We start from the raw sequence: 22,281 nt of genomic DNA on the forward strand, positions 1-22,281 counted from the left end.
CACCAACTTGTTGTTACCATGCCTTTAGCTAATTTGCCCTCGGTAATAGAGCACATAGTTAATAATGCTTGCAGACATTTTAATATAAAAAAATGCTTTCTTTGCTACAGATTTTCTGCGCTGCTTTCTGAAACTATTCTCCTGCAAAATGTAAGTATGTAGTCATTATTAAATGTTCATATTAATTATTTATTATTTGTTTTATTTACTTTGAATCATAAGCTTTTTTCAAAATAAATTTACGTCTATCAATAATCTGTTTTTATTTTAAAAGTACAACATTAATTCCTTAATTTACGTACTTGGTATCAGCAAATATCTCTTTCTAAATTCTGAATATTTGTCACTACATGCTTATCGTATTTTAACTGTCTTATTTTTTATTATGAGCCTTTTTAGAACACATCGAACACGTAAATGTAATAGATATATTTTGTTTGTGTCAGTCTTAAAACAATTTCATTATTATATTGTTTTCACGATTATTGAACCAGTTCATTGGTCGTACGCGTCACGAGCTGTGTTAATGTTCATTGGAAGCCTTAACGGCTATGTATTACCCTGTCTATTTTTGCTGGGAGATTATGATTTGCCGCGGTTTGAAGAGTGATACAGCCGCACGGAAGTAGAATTGGTCTCTCCAACCAGGTCCGAAACTATAAGTCTCAGCCATCTCTCAATAGTATTAGCAAAAATACATGTAAAACATCCCCAAATTAATACACAAACAAACGCATCTGCAGCTGACGTTACACAGGATAATAGAACCAGGGATATAAAAATGGGCACGGTGATCATAAATCATACAATGGCCCGAGGAGAGCCGGCGGTATAAAGAAGGCGGCCTCACGTGAGACAAAAGGAACGGTCCTCAAGAGAGTCCTGATAAATTGCGGGGGCTAAAGTGTACCAACACAATGGGGAAGTCACCAATAGCAATTTCGACCAAAAATCGCACGAAATCGGAAGTGCTCTTACAAAGTGTCTTTAAAATCAGTAAAACGTGGTCCGTATAATGAAGGAAATCGCCCTTTTAGGGAAAGAAAAGCGGCTGTATTGCGCATCAAGCGACGCTTACACTCAAATTATGTTGTTTTTTCATATACTCAAAACGAAAATAGTACTTCTAACGGCCGTCTGGTGTAGTGGTAAGTGACATGGTCACTACACAAGGGGTCGCGGGTTCGAATCCCGCCAAGGGAAGATATTTGTATGATAAATATAAATGTCTTTTCCAGGGTTATGGATGTATATTAAATATGTGTATGTGTATAATAAAAATCTTATATTTATTTCCGTTATCTGGTACCTGTAACACAAGTTCTTTACGAACTTATCACGGGACCAGTTAACGTGGCGTGAATGTTAAAAAAAAAAAACAGTTAATTACTCGTAAGTTTAAAGTTTAAAAATTCTAACACCAAACAAAGATTATAACGTAAATGTAACGACTATAATTCACCTTAAGCCTCACTCACAGCTGCCGGGGAGGTGAACAAACTTTGTAAATGCGTTCGCCACACATCCTCGGGACATAAAACTACCATATACATTTTGTCAGGTGACTAATGCAGGCGGATACGCCGAGCGATATACCCGTCGACCCTTCGCTCTGACGTGATGAAGGTGCAAACATACCCAAATAGAACCTTGACCTCAAACCATTTGAGGAGTCCGAAAATAAACACTAAAACTGAATTATCGAGCCTTTGAATTACCCACATTGTTTTGATAGTTGTTGTCTTATTATCTTATGGACTTATTATCCTATTGACTTTAAAATATGTGGATTTCCTCAATTCACCTGTTTGTTGTACGTGTGTGTTAACCTCCGTACTTTTTTATGTACTTATTATCCTATGGACTTTAAAAAATGTGGATTTCCTCAATTCAACTATTTGTTGTCCGTGTGTGTTAACCTCAGTACTTTTTTCTATGTGAATCAATTTTTTTTGTTATGGCTTTGATGGGTGGACTAGCTCACGACCAACTACTGTTAAGTAGATAACTTCTTCTCGCGATCTTTCTCCATTTGTTTCTGTCTCTGGCGGTGTGGAGGGCGTTGTGAAATTGCTTCTCATGTGGTCCTATTTATGTTTTATTCAAATATGACCAGTGGTTTTTGAGTTGTCCTTAATTGAATTTGAGAGACGTCTTCCTAGATATATGTATGAAAGCTAGTAATTTTAGTTAGTATGTCCTATCTCGTATGTTTTTACAGTACAATAACTACGTGTTAAGGGTTTGTGGTCACAGCCTCCGTTATGTTAGTCTGTACCACCCATAACATTATAAATGATTTGCAGCTTAAGCAGGATTTTGATACCATCTCATGTGAGCTTAAAACACCACATGCCAAGAGCTTTAATTACAGAGCGCCGTATGTGTATTGTGTATGCAGCAGTATGTTGTAGGTTGAATGTTGAGGATGTGGTTGCGTGTTTAAATCAAAATCTTGTAGAGCCCACTGCGACGTATGGTTGTTTATAGCAATGCTCCTATATTTTACAGGTTACAAAAGTTATAAGTCTAATTTGAGAGAGGTGATTTTTAACATTTTAAGTAAGGTGTCTGGCACCTAGACTAGAGTACATCCATACTACCTGGAGCCACTGAGGTCATCCACAGTGCGTTTCCAGAGGTCTTTTTGCCACGTACCAACCGGCTATGGAATGAGCTCCCCTCCACGGTGCTTCCCGAGCGCTATGACATGTCCTTCTTCACACGAAGCTAGTGGAGAGTATTAAGCGTTAGGCAGCGGCTTGGTTCTGCCCCTGGCTGAAGTCCATGGGCGACGATAACCACTCACCATCAGGTGGGCCATGTGCTCGTCTGCCTACAAGGGCAATAAAAAAAAAACCGAGTGCTTAAGGCCGTCGTTGCGGACTGACTGCATGAACTCGTCTATTCTGTATAGTTTTGTGGAGTGACTGGCGAGCTGGGGCAATAAATGCTTAGAATGCGATTTTTCGCGTCGCCAGTCCGTGTGTTCCAACCGAACATGTATCCGGTCACCGTCCCCGTCGAACCCGTCGCTTGCGACGAAGGGCTCGAGGAAATTAACCCACAGACACAACCCAATGAGTTTCTCGCGGAACTTCTCAGTGGGTCGTGTTTCCGATCCGGTGATTGATTCTGCGAAGCACTGCTCTTGCTAGGGCCAGTGTTAGCTCCGCTTTGAGCCCCGAGAGCTCACCTACACGCTAGGTTAACGCTGATATAGCATCTGAAGGCTATCAGCATAGGTAGGATAAAAAAAACATCATGTATATTTATGGCACATGCATACTGATATTGTGTTGAAACGAAAATAATCTCAAATGATTTCTTTAATGAAGTAACCGGGCGAATGAGCTCACGCCTCATCTGATGTTAACTGATTACCAGAGTTCATAAATATCACAACGTGAATCGCTACCATCCACCTTCAGACATGAGAAATTTCAGTTGTATAACAGCTGTTCAGTCTTTCTTTTATAAGAAGAAGACAATATATTAAATAAGTCAAGATTAAAGTCCTAAGAATTAACGTGCTCAATGAATTTTTTTGTACCGAATTAGGCTTAATTTCCATTACAAACCTTGTCGTCAACCGACATTTCTGGTAGAAATTGCAAGTGAACACTGACTAACACTGAATAAGTTGCTTTTTGTATAGAACCAAATCAAAACTCGTATAGCTAAACTGTTTCTGAACGGATATTAATTTGGTTTTCGCTAACTGGCCGTGTAGTCATACCCTTAGCTATTTATGTAAAGCTATGTAATCGACGTGCATATTAAAAATGCTCATACAAAATGTATGCCCAAATTTTTTATTTCGTGATATTTTCGAAAAAGAAAATAGAATATCTCTTTCTGTTCGCGTTGATCTTTATTCAGTGCGGATTTAACATATTGTATACATATCCCATATAGCGTTCTCGGTTCAGTAAAGCGCTCGTCGCTTCTTTTCCATTTCACATTTCAAATCCCTCTTATACTCGCGACATTTCAAAAGAGCCGTAAAAAAATATCGAAGATTCTGTTATAAATTAAAGCACTCCACAAAATGTTTTATTTGTCGGCAGAATACTGGAAATACACAAATAAATCTTTCGATAAGTGAGATTTCCTCAAAATAATGTTATTAAAATTTATTTACGGCTTTTGGTTATTCGAAATTACAGTCTGTATTCGTTGTTCTGTACAAATAGAAAAAGTCTTCGGTTTAATTATGAGTAATACTTTGAGTTAAATGGTAGAAACGAAATGAGACTTAAATGGCTATTTGAGAAGGCTATGATATCACATTCGGTGTTTTGCTTTCAATTCCTCCTGTTTTTATACTGAACGGTCGAAGGTCGTGGAACAGTCGTTTGTTCTGTTGTTGTCTTTTAAGAGAACGGTCAATTCGTTCTTTTTCGTCTTTTTGTATGTCCGTCTTTTCAGAAGTCAAAAAAATGTACTGTGTCGCTGCTGGTCACGTACGCCCTCGTTCCATTTATTTTCGAATTCTTGTCAAGTCTCTGTCTTAGTCTGTGTCTATGTCTAGTCATTGTAGGTCTTATGTCCTGTCAAAGAGGTTGCACGCCACGACATATACATTAATGAAATTCAAACGGTTAATAAACCAGTATTACCATTACCACAATAAGTTGTTTAAATTAAAACAACCCTTCGCCGTAATCGACGAGTTTGACGAGCAGGGTAACTGGTGCTTGAAAACCCTAAACGTACCGAAAACCGATCCGGAGGCTCCGACAAGATATCGCCTTTTCGCATTAAAAGTGTACAATTTCCAAAAATATTCGAAATTGAGTTGGCATCACCAGTGTTTTTCTCATAAATACTGTCAAAAGAGCGTAGTTTAGTTTTAGATTTTTTTTTTTAGTTTACCTATGTTTTGACTACTATTAACAAAATTAATACATAATTATATCTTACTTTAAAACAGAGATAATCTAACTGGTGAAAATTAAAAAAGAAATATTGCAAATATGATTAATATTAAAAATATTACATGTTAAACCTTTAAGACTGTAAAATTAGTAAGTTTTGAGATTATACAGTTTTAATGCGAGAAGACGATATGTGTTGGGCGACGGCGGCGTTGCTTTGCTCCTTCGCGTCACCTAGATCGAAGCAATTTCTGATCCGATGTGATAGATTTTTGTTGTGCAAAAATTCGAGGGAATGTCGTGGAATCGTCTCTGTTGGGCTAGCGCCAATGTTTGTTCGAATCGAAGTGAATTTGTAAAATCGAAACTAAAATTTTGTTCACTCGAATATATAATAGATTGTAGGTATATTTAGAGTTTAAAAAATACTGACTTGCTTACTGACTGACTTAAATACTGATAATTTTTTTAAATTATTTTAGTCAGCTTTTTTCCAACTTCATTAATCCAAACGGTCCGTGGATCTCAACGGTGGCTCTTCCTGTTTGAGCCCTGTGAGCTCACCTACACGTTAAGGCGAAGCTTTAATAGCTTCTCAAGGCTATCAGAAATGGTAGAAAAAACAAAAACAAAAAAAGAACGGTTGGACGGACGTTATTAAAATGACAATAATGCGGCCATATAGTCCTACCTACTACCGTAAATTTCTTATATAATACGTTCTTTAGTCTTGAAGAAATCTGATTTGCTCAGTTCAAGCATCGAAAAATTACCTTCAGCCAAGATCGAGTGCAAATTTCGAAGAAAAACAACTCGCGTCAATTTTATATGTGATTTCGCGTTGCCGGGGCTTTAAGTTCGTTCTGTGTAGCGCGTCTATGGCGTATCTTCTCTCCGTATATCCGTTGAATCTAATTTTCGCTTCATAACATTTTGTTACACGTTGTACTCCCTTTTATTTCACGTTTCACATTTTTACGTGATGTTTTATGTAACCTCCAGAGAGAGAGAGAGCGAAGCGTAATACGTTGTTTTCACCTTGTTTATTCTTGTGTTATATTACGTTTATTTTTAATTTTCGTGCGGGCTTTCTCGTTGATATAAATTATTGGAACCCGTAGACACATAATCGACCTGTATGAGACGCTTTGAGACGTTAGATGTAGTTTATAAAGATTGTTTATCGTATTGTTGGAAATTATCTTTCATTAATTTACATTAACGAAAATATTTAGTTTGACTGTAAAACCGCATGAAATGTTAACAAAAAAATTAAAGTTTGCTATAAGTCTGTCATTGGTTCACGTGTTTATAATGCCAGATCTAAACTGATATACATACTGCGATTATTTATGATTGTTTTAATTTTCTCGTATACTTTGTCATACCCTATACCTAGGTGTTCCTTCCGTTCTCTACGGTCAGTTACGGAATTAAAAATGGCTGCGTATTCAATTGTTTTCAGCTTGAAAGCTACTACTCAATGATCAATCAGTCAATGGTCATCCTTATTAGTTAGTACATTTGGTAGTAGCGGGGCATGTTGTTAACCTCAAGGGTAAATAAATATACACTACTAACTTACCGATTTTTACCCCGAAGCAATCATGCATTCCAGTATAGAACAATGGGATATTCAATATGCGGTGTTGTGATGTAAAAATTGTCTAAAAAAAGATATTGGCACTCAGTAATAGATCTTTGTTAATTGGTTTCAAAATGTTTAGAGACTGTCCGGCTGCCGAAGAAATTACTTAATTAACAAAATAAGTATTGTATGATATAAACACTATTGACGTGACAACGTCTTATAATTCGATGGAGGCTGCACGCACGAAAAAACATGACTCATTGAGGCGTTCCATTTAAGGCTTGAAGTGCAAGCGAGAGCGCGCAACGAGCGACAAAGAGGCACAATCGGCCTCCGCGTTTGGCAGTGTTCGACATCTGTCTCTCTCCTACTTGAGTGAGCGATGCATCCGCGTGGACAGTCGCTATACAATAATACATTTACATGTTTTCGTCAAGTATGAAGTTCAGTGAAGAGTGAATGTGGTGTCAATTGTCCATACAAAATATCTATCAAACAAATAAAATTAAAATTTTCTTTAAAAAACGAAACCGTTTCATCATATCAGTATTTTTTTATGACGTTGTCACGTTCAACTATCGTCAGTAAACCGACTTTACAGACAATTTTTTTTTCTTCCAATTATATGTTTATTAAACATGGTTCTCTCGTGTTTGTTCATTCGAAAATAAACCACCGACCGCAACAGATGGGAAATACTTGTATAATCACGAACAGTTTGATCGACCGAATGTTTTTGCACAGCTAATTAGTGCAATGCAATTTAGTTCCGCCATTGTCCCATTGCTCTTTCCTTTCTCATTTATTTCGAGGGTCCTCAGAATATCCCCTATTAGAAGTAAGGAGGCGTTTATTAAATTGTAATTTTGAATTTTATTACTTTAAAAAGAGAGTTCAAATTACATTTTTGTGTTCTCTTTACGTGTTTTTTTCCCCTCATTGTTTAGTTCTTTCGCATGATTTGCGGTAAACGGTTTGTATATTTAATTTTGATGTCGACAGATCCGTATAAGTTGTGGGTTTGACAAATGTATTCAACATGACTAGTATATCACGATCCTTTATTAATTATGAGCGTGTTTTATGATAACTAATTTACTACTTTATCTAATATTATGTATATGTGTGCAATATAATCTTATTAAATTCAATAACAACGTAACGTCTAACATAGTGTCTTGATACTTACTTAAGTGCCAATTTCACGCGGTCTTCTCAAGCACTCGACAAAGTAGCGTGATAATATAAAAAAAAATTGTATAAGTCGTCATTACATAAATAAAATTTTACAATTTTACAAAAATAAACAACAGTAATATACATGCTTAAGTTAAGTTTATTATTTAATGAAGCAAAAAAATTTCAAAAGATTTGCCGAAACCCGGGATCGAACCAGGGACCTTTAGATCTTCAGTCTAACGCTCTCCCAACTGAGCTATTTCGGCTGTAGTCAAGTATACGAAATTATCCATAGCTATAGTAGTATAAGTAAAAATCAAGATAGGTTTGATAAATTTGACTGCAAATTACTGTTGGCTAAAGAATTTGCAGCTCCAAATCACTAGTAGTAGTCCTTCAGCATTCCGAAGCAATTAAGGTCATTATGTCATTATTGTTGCGGTGCGCAGTTTAATCCGATACATTTTATTTACATTTTATCAGAATCTATCATTTTTTTTATTGCTTAGATGGGTGGACGAGCACACAGCCCACCTGGTGGTAAGGTGTTACTGGAGCCCATAGACACCTACAACGTAAATGCGCCACCCACCTTGAGATATAAGTTCTAAGGTCTCAAGTATAGTTACAGTTGCCCCGCCCTTCAAACCGAAACGCATTATTGCTTCACGTCAGAAATAGGTAGGGCGATAGCACCCACCCGCGCGGACTCACAAGAGGTCCTACCACCAGTAAAATTCCAAAACAAGCCAAACTTTGACCTTAGTCTGAAGACAGGCGCCAGTCATATTCTACTATTTAGCATGTATGAACTTCAGTAAGTAAATCAGTTGAGCCACGATTTTACAAATATTTATGTCTAATATTAAAAAAAAATACTTTCATTGACAGTGACAGCTTAGAAATAGCTACGCAAACGAATCCACACAGCGTAAACGCTTATTATAACATCGCCAAGACTCACGTGGCTGCGGCAGGTAAAATAATCGGATTATACATTCTCGATACCAAGCCGTAATTACAAACTTTTGAGTTTCCCTATCGCTGTAGTTCGTCGGTGTTCGTAATTTGCTTCTACAGCCAAGAGAAGACTTATTAAATTCGTGAGTGTTGTTTTGTGGTTTAAGTCACTAGATGGCGCTATTCTCAATATTCCGCTTATTCTATTTTTTCCTATTTCGCTTTGATTTGATTTTTGGATTTTATAGTTATAAGAATCATTTATAGAATACGGTTATGTAAAACAATATACTCGTAGACAGAATGTTGTGGAAGTGTATAAAACTTATGCACATCATTAAAATTCGTAGTAAATCAGAACGAAATTATTTCGCCGTGAAAGCGGGTGTGTTACCCACATTAACTTCAATTACAGACATAACCAAGATGACAGGAAATGCAGGGTTCTCATCAAAGATAACGCTCTACGTTCATGGCTTGATTCCGTCTATAAATCAGACGGGGCGCCTCACCGGTGGCGACAGATAAACGCCAACCGTCGACAACTTCTGGTACGAACGTGCAATTTGGACGTTTGTCGCGCTCAGTCTTAGTACTTGATGAATATAATGCGACACGCGAAGGATGGAAAGCAATAATGTTGTACACGTGTAGACCGAGTTGACGATATTAGTTTTGTTGTGACATTAATATACATATTATGTGTGCTTTTTATTAATATAACTGCTAAAATAGGGAGACGAATTTATTGGCCACCTCGGCTATGGGAGTTCGAAAATTTGGAACATAAGATGGAAATCCTTGCAGATAAAGGCTCCTAATTTTTTAAATGGATGATTTAGGACTCTTGGTTGAGACAGATAGGGTTGTATGTAATTATAATAGTGTGATGGATAGAGACAATCTTAGGTAATAATAATATGCAGGGACAAGTCACACACGACGACAGATGGTCTCAAACTAGGAATCTCTGTGCTCTGGGAACCAGAGACTGATACATATTTAAAGATATTTAAAAATATATGAAGAAGGACCGGATGCCCTGGTGGCTTTAAAAGGCGTGATGTCAGGCATATTGACGTCACTACCTTCATCATGGCGGCGGGCGCCCATGCTGTGTGAAGCAGAAAAACAAACTTTTTACAATATTCAAGAGGTCCAAGCGCTCCTGCGGCTCACACCCTACTCTCTCTTGTCTTTTTTTAGGAAGGAAGGATTACTGGTGGCCCGAAGGCCTTTCCAGTTTCACCAGGGCAGGCGTGCAAGCACGGGCTCAGCCACGAGCGATGCGATTTGATAACAGCTATCCGAGCGCCTTCGGAGGAGATCTAACAACTTAAGGGCAGCTGCTTCGCGAATTAATTTACTACCAAGTCGGAATCGCGACCCGCTGAGAAGATACGGCGAGAAACTCAACGGGCTTAGTTTCTTGTTTCTCAGCAGCTCATAATATATGAGTTAGCGTCTCTTTTGGCCGCAGCCGAACGGACGTATTTATACTAAAACTAAAGCCCGTACAAGTATTTTTTATAACATTACTAAAATTTATTGTGGGTATCTCGAGTTTTACTACCACTCAATGGTTAAAAAATTAACTTAACTTACATTAACGATACTTTTAGACAAATATTTTTTTCTGTATTGAAACTAGCGACATCTTGTAACGGATGTCCCTAAACTTATATGTTGTTAAAGTTAACGCATTTAATTATTTTATAACTAAAACACAGAAAAAAAGTCGTACAAGTATTTATTTGCTATAGACAAATTGTTTAAATTTTATCAATTTGTGGTTACTGAAAAATTTCAAAATTCTTCATTATAAATAAAATGTAGGATAGGTACTGTTACTGCCATCTACAGGAGCAATGAGAAACTAATCGAAGCGAAGCCATCTAGTGGCCGACGCCCGTAAATATTTTTGTTGAGTGCTTAAGTTGCTTATCTATAACTGATTTATGTGTATTATCTATGCTTAATATTTAAATAATATAAGTAATCGTTCTGGCGCCGACATATATACGAACTGGATATTAATCACCCCGACAAAGAGCAAACAAACCTGTTCATCACACAAACGATATCCCTATGTGAGAATCGAACCTATGACCCATTTGCTCCGCAGTCGAGGTGCTGTGGTGATTATGGCCTAGATAACTGGTTAAATTAGGAAGTTCGTAAACTGATTTGTTGTTGAAGCCAATAAAATAAGTGAACCTTATTCAGTGCCTAACTCTTTGCAATCACATCGTCCGAATATGTGTTCGAAATCCGGGTAATTCGATTACATCGAACCTATATCCGGCAATTTCCCAAACAAAGATACATGCCTTCACAGTAACGTTCAAAATCCTGCTGGCGACCTGTTTATAACGCCAATACATTTCGGCCGGGCCACCCGAATCATTCCGGACAGACGGACTTACCCGGTTTTATTTACTGGAACCGGATAAATAATGTTTCCGACTGTTTATCGAATGCTACAGATTGAGATGAAGCACTTTTACATTGAGTAGGATTTCTCATTGTATTCGGCGTAATCTCCTATTATAGTGAATACAATGGGAAATCGTATTGAAGTCTTCTAGCGAGACCATATTACCTGAAGAATAAAAGGTTTGCATATAATACCTTAGATGTACCGTCAGATAGGCCTTGGAAGGTATTATTATGATACCAGCAAAATAGTCTTGAAATTAATTCCGAGCTGATGGTAGATTCAGCGAAGTACCTACTCCTCTTGATAGGGCAGCTGTTAGAAAATTATTGGAGGTTGAGCCCCGTGAGCTCGCCCAGTGAGGGTAAAGTCGCTCAAGGCTAATATCAGATAGGTGGAGGGGGAGGAGAAGGACAGTAAAAAAAAAAGAAATTTTCTTGTGAGTAACTCTGAACGAATACATACATCAATGCGATTCTGGAAATTCATCAATGAAATGTATTTTCTTCTAAGCCGAGTTTATGATTCGGTAAAATAATATTGTTTGTTTTTAATTGTAAATGTTCAATCCATTGACGAAACCTTGTGCGTGCTACTATGTATACTTGTCTCCCACATAAAAGACGCGATTAGAAATTAATGTGTCCGGCATTTATTAAATTTACTTCTTTTGTAATTTCCTCTGTTGTAACAAAAACCTGAAGTTTATTGGTTCGGTTGGTATTGTCGTCTTCCTAAAGCTAGAATACAACAAGTGAACCTATTAAGTAACCGCCAAATACGTTTGACCTTTCATCTTCATCCAAACTTACTGCTTATGAATCGTGGCAGGACAACGAGACCAATAATGTATTCCGGGACATTGATCCGGTTTTATGGTTTTATCAAAATCGAAAACGGAATTTTGTTAGCCTAATAAGGAATTACTGAATATTTATACAATTGGGCTGGGCGGCGTTCGGAAAACTGCGTGGAGTCTTTTCATCGCACATCCCACAGTACCTGAAAATGAAATTTTTTAACCAGTGCGTCCTACCGGTAATGACTTACGGAGCCGAGACGTGGACACTCACAGTACGGTTGGTCCGGCAGCTCAAGGTCGCTCAGCGAGCCATGAAAGGAGTCATGCTCGGAGTTTCTCTGAAGGATAAACACTGGAATGAGGTTAATCGACAGAGAACTAAAGTCATCGACATAGCTCAAAGAGTCAGCAAGTCAGCAAGCAAGAAGTGGCAGTGAGCTGGCCGTATATGCCGTAGAGCTGACGATCGTTGAGCAGACCAGGTACTTAACTGGAGACCGCGCAGCGGTGACCGGCAAGCAGTGGATGAGGAGAGCCGTAGACCGGGCTCAGTGGTGTGGATTGGGAGAGGTCTATGTCCAGCAGTGGACGGCTGTGGGCTGATAATGATGATGATGAGATACAAAATTCGTAAATTGTTGCGGTAGTTGTGACAAACCAAAAGGGCCTGCATTGCGTTTAATGACGTCATCACTTTAAAAATTCCGGCGAGAATCGGGTATAGCAAGTATTTATACAAAGTACCAAACATCATTCTCATATCCGTTAAAGAAAAAAATATTGCCGCGTTGTGAAACCAATTCTAAGACTACAGGTAACCCTTCTACATATAACACGGTACATACGTTCCTACAAAGTACCGTGTTGTGTGAAACCGTGTTATATGAGACTGAAGCCAGTACAAAAAAGAGAGTAATTTTTCTGAATAAAACATTTTAACTATGGCTGTATGTTTTTTTTATCTATTTTACATAAAAAATAAGCAGTAAAATTTCGGTTATTCGCATGTGTTGTGTGTTCACAGTGCATAATGTAATTTTCTAAATAATTTTAACCAAAAACTTGGTTTCGTATTGTAGAAATACCGTGTTATAAGAGGGTTTAAAATTTTTTTCTTTTCGTGTTATAGTGGCACCGTGTTGTAAAATATCGGAGGGCTACACCTGTACATATCATTTGCAAGAATTGAGGTTGTCTATTTGTCCATCTACTATGGTAGGTACTTATATAGATACTTTTAACGCATTAAAGAAAATCAAACCCGAAAATCATGCTAGAAAATCATACCCGGACGAAACCACAATGGCTTTGTTGTAATCTGCTTAACCGGTTTAACGCGCAAGCGATGTCTGCCGGTGACAACTTTTTGAGTGCATAAAAAAGTAGTGAAAAAATCGTGAAGCCATTGTTGAGCCAGACGGATTTAAAAATCGCTTTAGTCTCGCTAACTTTTTAAAATCACTCGAAAACGTTTTATCCGTTTTCCACCGGTTTCAATGATGAGCTCGGTCGCATTCAGTTATTCTGCACCGGTTTTAAGTTATCAGGTAAAAAGGTTTTTGCTTTTAAATTATGATGTAGGGATATTTAAGAATGTTAAATTACTGTACACTTCCCAAAGGTATTATATAAAATGGAAAAGTGTAGTAGGTTATATTTCAATCACAACATGTTTCTAATTTCATAGCATATTATTCGTAAAAGAAATACGGATACAGAAAAGCGTTTTTGATTTATTCCACACCGTCAATTATGAAAACAACGAACCCGCTGACGGCTCGCATCACTAGTAGGCCACTATTTTCCAATTCAATTCCATTTCCAAGTCAATTCTTACTGATGTGCAAAAAACAGCGCACAAACCACTATTGTTTCGTTTTTCGGTCTGGGTTCTTCAATGGTGTAAAGAGATAGACGACTTCACTCTTCGCTCCTCTTCTGTTATTGCATAGATACCGGAGCTCTTAGACATCACAATCTGAATGCCGGTATCAAATTTGACAGTCAGTTTCGATAGTGTTGTTATAAATGAGAAAGAGACAAGAGACAATAAATGCACAATAAATTGTTTATTTGGCAAAGTAAATTGCTATAATACAACGACGACAAAATTTTTACTATTTTTTACTATACTATTTTTATTAATATTTCTACGGTGCTTTATTATCACCTGCCCTAGCAGTTAATATATATATTATCCTGAGAATATATTTTCTCTATATTAACTTCACTTATCGCACCTCCCTAGGCGATGATGTTGGAACATTATGTTCTTTAAGTGCACCAAGTTAAAAGAGATGATCCAGTTTACGGTTTGGTCTTTTTCCCTTTCTTTGGGGTTGGTCATAAGTCCTTCTAATTTTCTGGGTAGTTAATACAAATAAATTTGCAGCATTATGTCTGGCTGTTTGTTGTGGGCGTTGATGAATCTCTCATCACTTAGTCATCCAGGGCCTGTATTGCAATATAATCACTATCACGGCAAGGCGGGGCTAAATGTGTATTTTTTTGTCTATAATATGAAACCGAAGGAAATGTGTTAATAATTCCTGTTCTATTTCAAATGCATCACTTTTGTATTGAGCACTGAAGCATTAACAATTCTGTTTTCGCATTCCCCCTCGTACAACCCCAGTTGAACGTTGATAAATTTTATTGCTCCCATAAATCTAGTCTATTGTTTCTCCGACTCAAGTTTGTTTTCCATATATTGAGCAATGCTCTTCGGCTTGTGTTGAATTTTGTTTGTACTCGACGATTGCTTTTTAAGTGTGAACGTTCTAGCATGAACTATCCAAATGTATACAGTAATTCGGAAAGGTAAATCTTAATTTTTATGCCTAATATAGTTCTTGAAAGAGAAAAGTAAAATACCGTAGTTATTTCGTAAGACGAAAAGAAATAAAAGTAAAAAATTATGGTTAGTGGGACACCAAATCATTTGACTTTATACGGTTCTTCTTCTTCAACCCGTGCTCACCCAATGCTGAGCGTAGGTCTCATCGAATGCGCTCCATTCTTTTCGGTCTCTTGCCTTTCATCATACGGTTACTGGGTCTCAAAGCTATGTGAATGCCCTAGTTCACCTTGAAATTGAAGGTCGAAGTTTCATTGTATTAGCACATTGATACAAACCGGTACACAATGTTTGCTTTACAGAAATAGGTAAATTGGCCGGATGAACTCCAGCCGGCATGCAACCAGCTCTTGATGACGGGCCAGCAGTACTTAAAGTGTGAATTAAGTAATTGACTATCATATATAGTTGAAAACTACCAAAGTGGAAGGGAAGGGAAGGGTCGTAGTGAAGTAATAGCACGAGCAGACCAAAGTCGTGTACGTCGAACTCAATTACAATAACTTGAAACGATTGCGCTACCCAATTTCGAGCATTAATCTCTATAGCATCGCATATCCAATGGATAAAAACTTATAACGAAAGCAAAAGTGCGAACGACTGTACCTAATAGCAATCTAATCAGCACTTCTTCTGGTCGGGGTTTCGTTTTGGCTTTATGCCACGGTATCGACTTGATTAATCCGTTGTGAGACAGGTGAAGACGGGAACTTAATCGAATAACTAATGGAAACATTCCGATGATATTACAAATATTTCAAGATTATTTCATAAGCAAATAATAGGCCGACTATAATGTATGGTTTGTGGTGGATACGGGTAGATATTATTGTAAAATAGATATGCTTCCGTGTTTTTAATTTAGTTAAAACTTTACTAGATATAATACTCAAACACGAAATTAACACTTAATTAAAAGTACTAAACAGATTTTCTGAAGCTTGGTGCACTTGAAAGTGTAGCTAGAAGTCGCAAATGTAGTGTACAAATCAGCTTAGCTCCTGCAGTAGCGTGGTTCACGGCCGACGATAGACTCAACGGTATGTAGGTCGCAATGGATGCCGAACCAGCCAAATAGGTCGCCAACGTAACTGGAATGTCAACTAATACACGTGACTTTAAAAGAATCTTGAATAAAAAAAAAAAAAAGAAAGAACTACATACTTTACACTCTCTAGTAAAGATTCTCATTGACGGTTAATGATATAAACTATTAAAGCATTTAAAGACTGGCAAATATGAGTATTTGATGTTTGGTCAACTTATGATTTCACAAATGCGTACTGAACACATGTTCATGAAAAACGAAAAACGGACAGAAAACTATCACGAAGAACTGACAAATTGGAATTCAAATGAAAGGCATAAAATTTCTGAAGCGAAGTCTGTCGGAAGTACGGGTAGGTGACAACATCGTTGCAGAATCTTGCGAAATTACTCTGGAATTTCGTGCGTAGGAATGTCATTCTCATAATTTTCGAAGCAAAGTCATCTAGAGACACCGAGAATCGATTCCGGTCTCATATTATCCTTCGCCTCGTCGATGTTTTGAGTTACGCGGAGTTCCATTTCTACGGTATCGGTTCAGTGTGTGTAGTTTTTTTTTTCCACTGGAGAAAATCGCCGGATCCCCATCCGCGCAGCGGGTGGTTTATGTGGGAGTTGAACCTCACTAAAAACTCCTGCCGCTCACAGCCGGCGTCCTACCCCGGACCGGGCCGGAGCCCAGTCGGAGTTATTGAGACGGCGGGACCGGGTTTACGCAGAGCATATTACATGCATCCTGCCGTCCCCTAGACGCCGGACCGGTGTCCGTCGGCGAAACGACCACCGGTTCCCACGGTCGACGGGACGGGAGCCCACCTTGATGGCGCCACGCTGCACCTTCCCCCAGAGCGGTCAGGGGAACGCGGTCTACCATCACCCGGCTTCCTATTACGGGCGTGGTGTGAATCACACCGCCCCACGGCTGGGTCCCTCCCCGCATAAAACGGGTGGAGCCCAAAGCTCTTAGGGGGCCGGGTCATGGATGGGACCCCGGTCCCGACCCCTTGCTCGGCGGCGGCGGATTTCTGCGTAGTGAGGAGAGCTTCGCCTCACCCGCCCCGCCGCCTCCTTCTACGAGATGGTGCACTCGCAGAAGTCGAGCGCTTAGCTATAGCTTTCCAGGACTTGTCGCCGCCAAGCATCGACGCCACGACGCCAGGCAGCGACAAGTCCGGTCCTATCTTTGCGAACAGGACACGGCGCTGCACCTCCCAAGCGGGGCAGACAGCGAGCGTATGCTCCGCCGTGTCCAGGTCGTGTCCACAATGGTGGCACCTCGTCGTCGGCTCAGCACCTATCCGGTGCAAGTGCTTCCCGAAGCATCCATGCCCGGTCAGCACCTGCACCAGACGAAAGGTGAGGCGTCCTGCGCCACGATTCACCCAATCATCAAAGACCGGGTAAACCGCCTCGACAGTCCGTAAGCCCCACGTGGGGTTAGCCAAGCTCGACCACGATTCGAGCACGTGCTGCCGAGAATGGGCCTTCCGCGCCCGCAGCTCACTTTTGGAGAGACGAGCCACGCCCAGAGCACGAAGCTCGCTGCGCCACCGTTGATCGGCAGCGAGCGACTCCGCCTCCAACTCCCATGGCGGCAGTGTGTTTAGTGCGAGTTTTTTAACGTTCTCGATTGCGTAAAAGTTAACTCAAACTTTTATGCAGTTGGAACAGCGCCCCTAGTGGCAAACCTAAACAAACGTTCCAACTCCGTAATTTTTAGTTAACTTTTACGCTATCGAGAACGTTAAAAACGCGCACTAAGCACACTGCTTTGTCTTAATCATTCCACTCAATGACTGTCCTCTATTTTAAGCAGGTGATCTTTAGACTCTGGTCTCTCAGATGAAAAATGGTAAAGCGAAGCTATTAATATAGTAAATAGTACCCAAATTTTTTAGGGAATACAACGTATCAGAATACCATTCACTCTCATATTTCATATTCAGTTCGTAACTTAATTGCTGAATTCGTATAAAGCGGCACGCGCGACATGCGACATGTGACATTTGTACGTCATTCCGTGTAACTGTGTTACTTTATTGGGATCGCTTGGAAGTTATTAATAGTATCTCATAGGGTGTCCACAAAGTGCAAAAGGACTGATTGATTACTGATTACGAAGGAATTTTCGGCAATTTTGAGATTTGTGGTTTAATTTTGAATTGTATAACATAAACCACCTTTGATAGGGCCTCCGATGTCTGCTTCTTTGCAGGAATAGTTTGATTTTTACCACCCAATTTTATCCTCACGACGATTTCAGAATTTACAACGTAGCCTTATTAAAAAATTCCCTCAATCTGCTTATGGAAATGAAAGCGTTAAAGACAAAATCGTCAAAACAACGAAATAGGGTATTGTAGTTATGCATGGTTACATTACCTTTCATAATGCTCCCGCGGACATACCTGGGCGTGTTGTTTCGATTTGTCCTATCTGCTATCAAAAAAAGGTTAACTCGACCCGTCAAAGGATAGGTTTTCTCCACAATAAACTATGACCCTTTTGCCCTTCTGAGCGAGCCTTTTCGGCGATGATTCTGTCATTTCCCATTTCAGTATGTGCATTAATAATGACGTGTGCAAGTTTTGAGCGAATGTAGCATTTCCCTTGAAGGAGTGATTTTTTATCCATTTTTACCTACTTAGAAAAATGGAACATGTACTTTTAAGGATCAGTGATAGTAGCAGCATTATTGAAGCAGTCGGGACAAATAATTTGATATGTATTAGGTACTTCACGCCTCAATGGTGTCTATAAAATCTTTATTAATTCTAAAACCCTGCTTTTATACATTATTTACGATTTTCAAACAACGACATCAAAGCGATTGATTGAGCTCTCGAAATGATCATTAAATTTTATTTGAGAGTCGAAGCGGTGGCTTTGAATAGAACGATTTATATGGCGATACAGTTCAGTCCGCAATCGGATAACGGACGGATGTAAATTTGCATATTATCACACGCCAAATTAAAGTAATTTTGGACCTTCGCAACAAAACGGCGCAGCTCGGTTCAGAATCAAATCAAAGGCGAATAAATTTTTCGAGAGCAGTAACAGATTTTTATTTTGTAGGCTATGGACAAGTAGCTCATGGACAATCTGGTGATAGGAAAATTATCCGGGCCTCAAATGCTAATAAAATTTTCGAGAGCAGTAACAGATTTTTATTTTGTAGGTTATGGAGAAGTAGCTCATGAACAATCTGGTCATAACCAATTGTCCGGGCCCGAAAACTGAATCAGTTGCCCATTTTCAGACATATACTTGACCATTGCTGTATTATCCTTCAAAAAGGAACTCTCCGTGGTATATACAGGAGATATGACTGTAAATTAGTGCTTTTTTGTTCAAACTTCATTTCTTTGAAAATCATTTGTGCGTATCAAACAAAAAGTTAACATATATAAGGACAGCTCGAAAGAATAAAACAATATAACGGATCATAAAAAAATAAAACTACATAACATTAATACGCGTATTGTGTTTCAGCATATTTATGTCTGTCTGACGTTCCGAAATGAAGGCAATCTCTGACAGCGCTGACGCTTTGAGCCCTTCCGAATTGTATTTTTTCGTTTGAACAATCGACATACGAACGGATTTACGAATGTATTTTACCCCTTTTGTTTCGACAGCCGCGTTATGGCGTTGCTGATAAGTCCTTTCTGTGTGTTCAAGGACATCTGATTCTGTGTTCGGATTTGGATATTCTACGGCGTGTTGACACTTTTATATTACAATTTCATTAAAAGATAACCTATGACTGAACAAAAGTTAAGTCTGTTCGGAAATTAGTGTGAAATTTACCTAGAAGCTCACTGTGGTGAACTTTGACGTAATTTTTTTTAATGAATGGACGGGCGATTATCTCCTGAGCCCGGGAGGTAGTAAGTCATCACTGAATCCGATAGACATCGTAATATAAATGCCACCACTCCTCTTGAGACAAGGGAGGCCAGAAAGACAAGAAAAGACCATGTCAAGATCTGTAGGTTTTGTTATGTAATTCTTGGAAGTTGTCTCATTGCCGACTGGTTATATTTTCAAATTAACTTGATTGATTTAATGTGGTCTACATATGTCTATGGGCTTCAATGATTCCGTAACGCCGTGAGCTATCATCTGTCTAATGTCTAGGAAGAGCTCCGTTTTTTTCCTACCTAAGCTGATAACCTTGAGAGGCTATTTCAGCGTAACCTTAACTAGTAGTAGGTGAGCTCACGAGGCTCAAACCGGAGTGATGCTGACGCTGACCCTAGCAAGAGCAGTGCTTCGCAGAATCTACCACTGGATCGGAAACGCGACCCACTGAGAAGATCCGGCGAAAAACTCAGTGGGCTAAGAAGAGCTTCCATTCCATTATGTTCAACGAAAATGGTAGCCCATAGACAACGCCATGAGTCCTCCTCCCACCTCGACTCATCAGATCGAAGTTTCAATAATATTACATCTATAACGATAAACTTCAATGCTTTGCGGAAAAAATTGACAGCACAGGGTTGCCCATCCGTGCTGACTCCAAAATACATCCTACTACCAGGAAAAAGACTGCACCAATAAATCTTTATCCCTCACGAGGGTTAAGTATAAAGACAGTTCACAATAAGAGTAGTTGCCGTGCCCGTTGAAGCGAACATATCATTTAACGAGAGAAAGTTTAGTTGAGAACGTGTTTCCGAGTCAATGCGCTTTCTACGCCGCTAGAGCTTTTAGCCTCCGACTGAGAAACTTTTGGTTTTTTTTTATTGGTGCAGATGGAAAACGTCTCTGCTTAGTTAAGAGATCGAAGTCTCAGCTGTACCGTATAACGGTTGTGTCACCGTAAAACACATGACGGCTTCCTAGCAGAAATAGGGAGCTCGGTGGGACGTACTAGTGTGGGTGGACTTACAATAATACGCCCTACCACCAGCTAATGTTTCTAAGCGTTTGTAGTTCGCTGGTATAATCTATATATTATTACATTATATTATATTATAATAAGTGAAGAAAAAACTTTGTACCCCTTTTTACAAAAATCGCGTGGACGGGAGAGTATGAAATTACCTACACTTATAAAAAATATAGAGAAGGAGTGCAGATTGCTAATATTTTTTTTAAATTATACATAAAAATACATTGAATCATTAAAAAAAACATTAAACCCCCTACCATGTATTTGACACATACACGGATATTATACTCTTTTGTTTATTGTTAAAGTCTATGGTAAAATTTAGAATAGATTAATATTGTTTATCTTCAATATTATTTATCTATCTATAGTGTACCTTGGCGAAATCTGTTATTATAGAGGTCTATGATAGTCTGACAATATATATACCCATAATAATGTTCAAATTTATAATTTAAATTAGTTATAGTCGAATTTCGACTACCGGGCGACTACTTGTTCTAATAATACTAAGAAAATGTTGCTGCCCAGTCTCCGGTCAATCCCGGCTTAGGCTGTTAATCTAGACCACATAGACAAAGCTTTCTCCTCATAATGAGCTTCCAGTCAGAAAGATAAGGTTTTTTTCATGGTTCTCATCATCTCATCAATATGTATAAATTATGTAATACAAATTTATGTAAAAGAATGATTAAGAAAAGAAATAGGTCTACTTTGCAGTTTTAAAAAAAAATTAAAATTCAAAGTATTGTATCGCTTTGCAACTCCAACAAAAATTCGTAATGACTTCAAACTTCAGTCGATGCTGGCTTTATTATTGCTTAAAGTCGTGTAAAGAACTTTAGATCCGCCAAAGTTGCTTACTTGATACTTAAGCAACATCATAAGTCTTCATAAAGTGAAGTAACACTAAATTGTTAGGAAAAAATATAACAGTAACTTTACTGAATAAAAAAAATAACTAGATTTAATTATTGAAGATTGATTTCGCAACAGGTGTGTGCCTATGCTTAATTCATTTGTAGACATGTCAAGATATATGCTAATCTCGTAGGCAAACAATTTAAAGAAAATCAAAAAACTACCCATAATGTTTCTTCAAAAAACAAAGTATGTCGATTATAATTGACGATTGAAATTTTTAGACAAGTCATAGTACAAATAGAAATATTTATTACAAAATAATCTGAATCCAAATTAAAAAGTATTTCTTATAGCTATGTTAGAACTAAACGTGCCACATACTCTGACCGCAGTCTGACTCCCAACATGGCGGAATTACGGCGCCATGTTTATTTATGAACTGAATTCTCTGCCGATAGCTAATGGAAAAGGCTTGGTTCGCTGAAATTCCTGGACCATTGGGAATCAAAATATATTTTTTCTTAAAACCTCTCTGTTCTATGTTTTTTTTAATACATTTAACAGTTAATTAGGGAACTGTATTTTTTGGCAGTAATTAAAATAAAGTCAGTAAGAAAGGTCATTGACTTCAACGCATACATAAATGGAATTATAATAATCGTCTCGTTGTCATATTTTAAGACAAATTTGGTATTTTACCAGCACTGGGTATGAATGATGTCATCAAAAAACATGACGCCGGCTTATATTCCTTAGGAAGCAGC

General features: G+C 38.4%; 1 protein-coding gene and 1 non-coding gene across 10 annotated transcripts in view; one reads left to right on the forward strand and one right to left on the reverse strand.

Moving 5' to 3' along the window:
• Positions 1–22,281, forward strand: part of LOC114244033 (uncharacterized) — a 178,886-nt gene that overhangs the window by 36,816 nt on the left and 119,789 nt on the right. For 8 of the 9 annotated variants that reach the window (XM_089727272.1, XM_089727277.1, XM_089727275.1 and 5 more), the window contains exon 2: positions 111–150. The exons of the other annotated variant lie outside the window; for it this stretch is intronic. The gene's annotated coding sequence lies outside the window, so the exon portion shown is untranslated. The remainder of the gene's footprint in view (positions 1–110; positions 151–22,281) is intronic. 9 annotated transcript variants of the gene reach the window in all.
• On the reverse strand, positions 7,844–7,916 carry TRNAF-GAA (transfer RNA phenylalanine (anticodon GAA)). Its single transcript has one exon. It is a non-coding gene; the product is annotated as a tRNA-Phe (tRNA).

This window comes from Bombyx mandarina, chromosome 05 (genome assembly GCF_030267445.1).
Source record: "Bombyx mandarina strain Sakado chromosome 05, ASM3026744v2".
Classification (NCBI taxonomy): domain Eukaryota; kingdom Metazoa; phylum Arthropoda; class Insecta; order Lepidoptera; family Bombycidae; genus Bombyx; species Bombyx mandarina.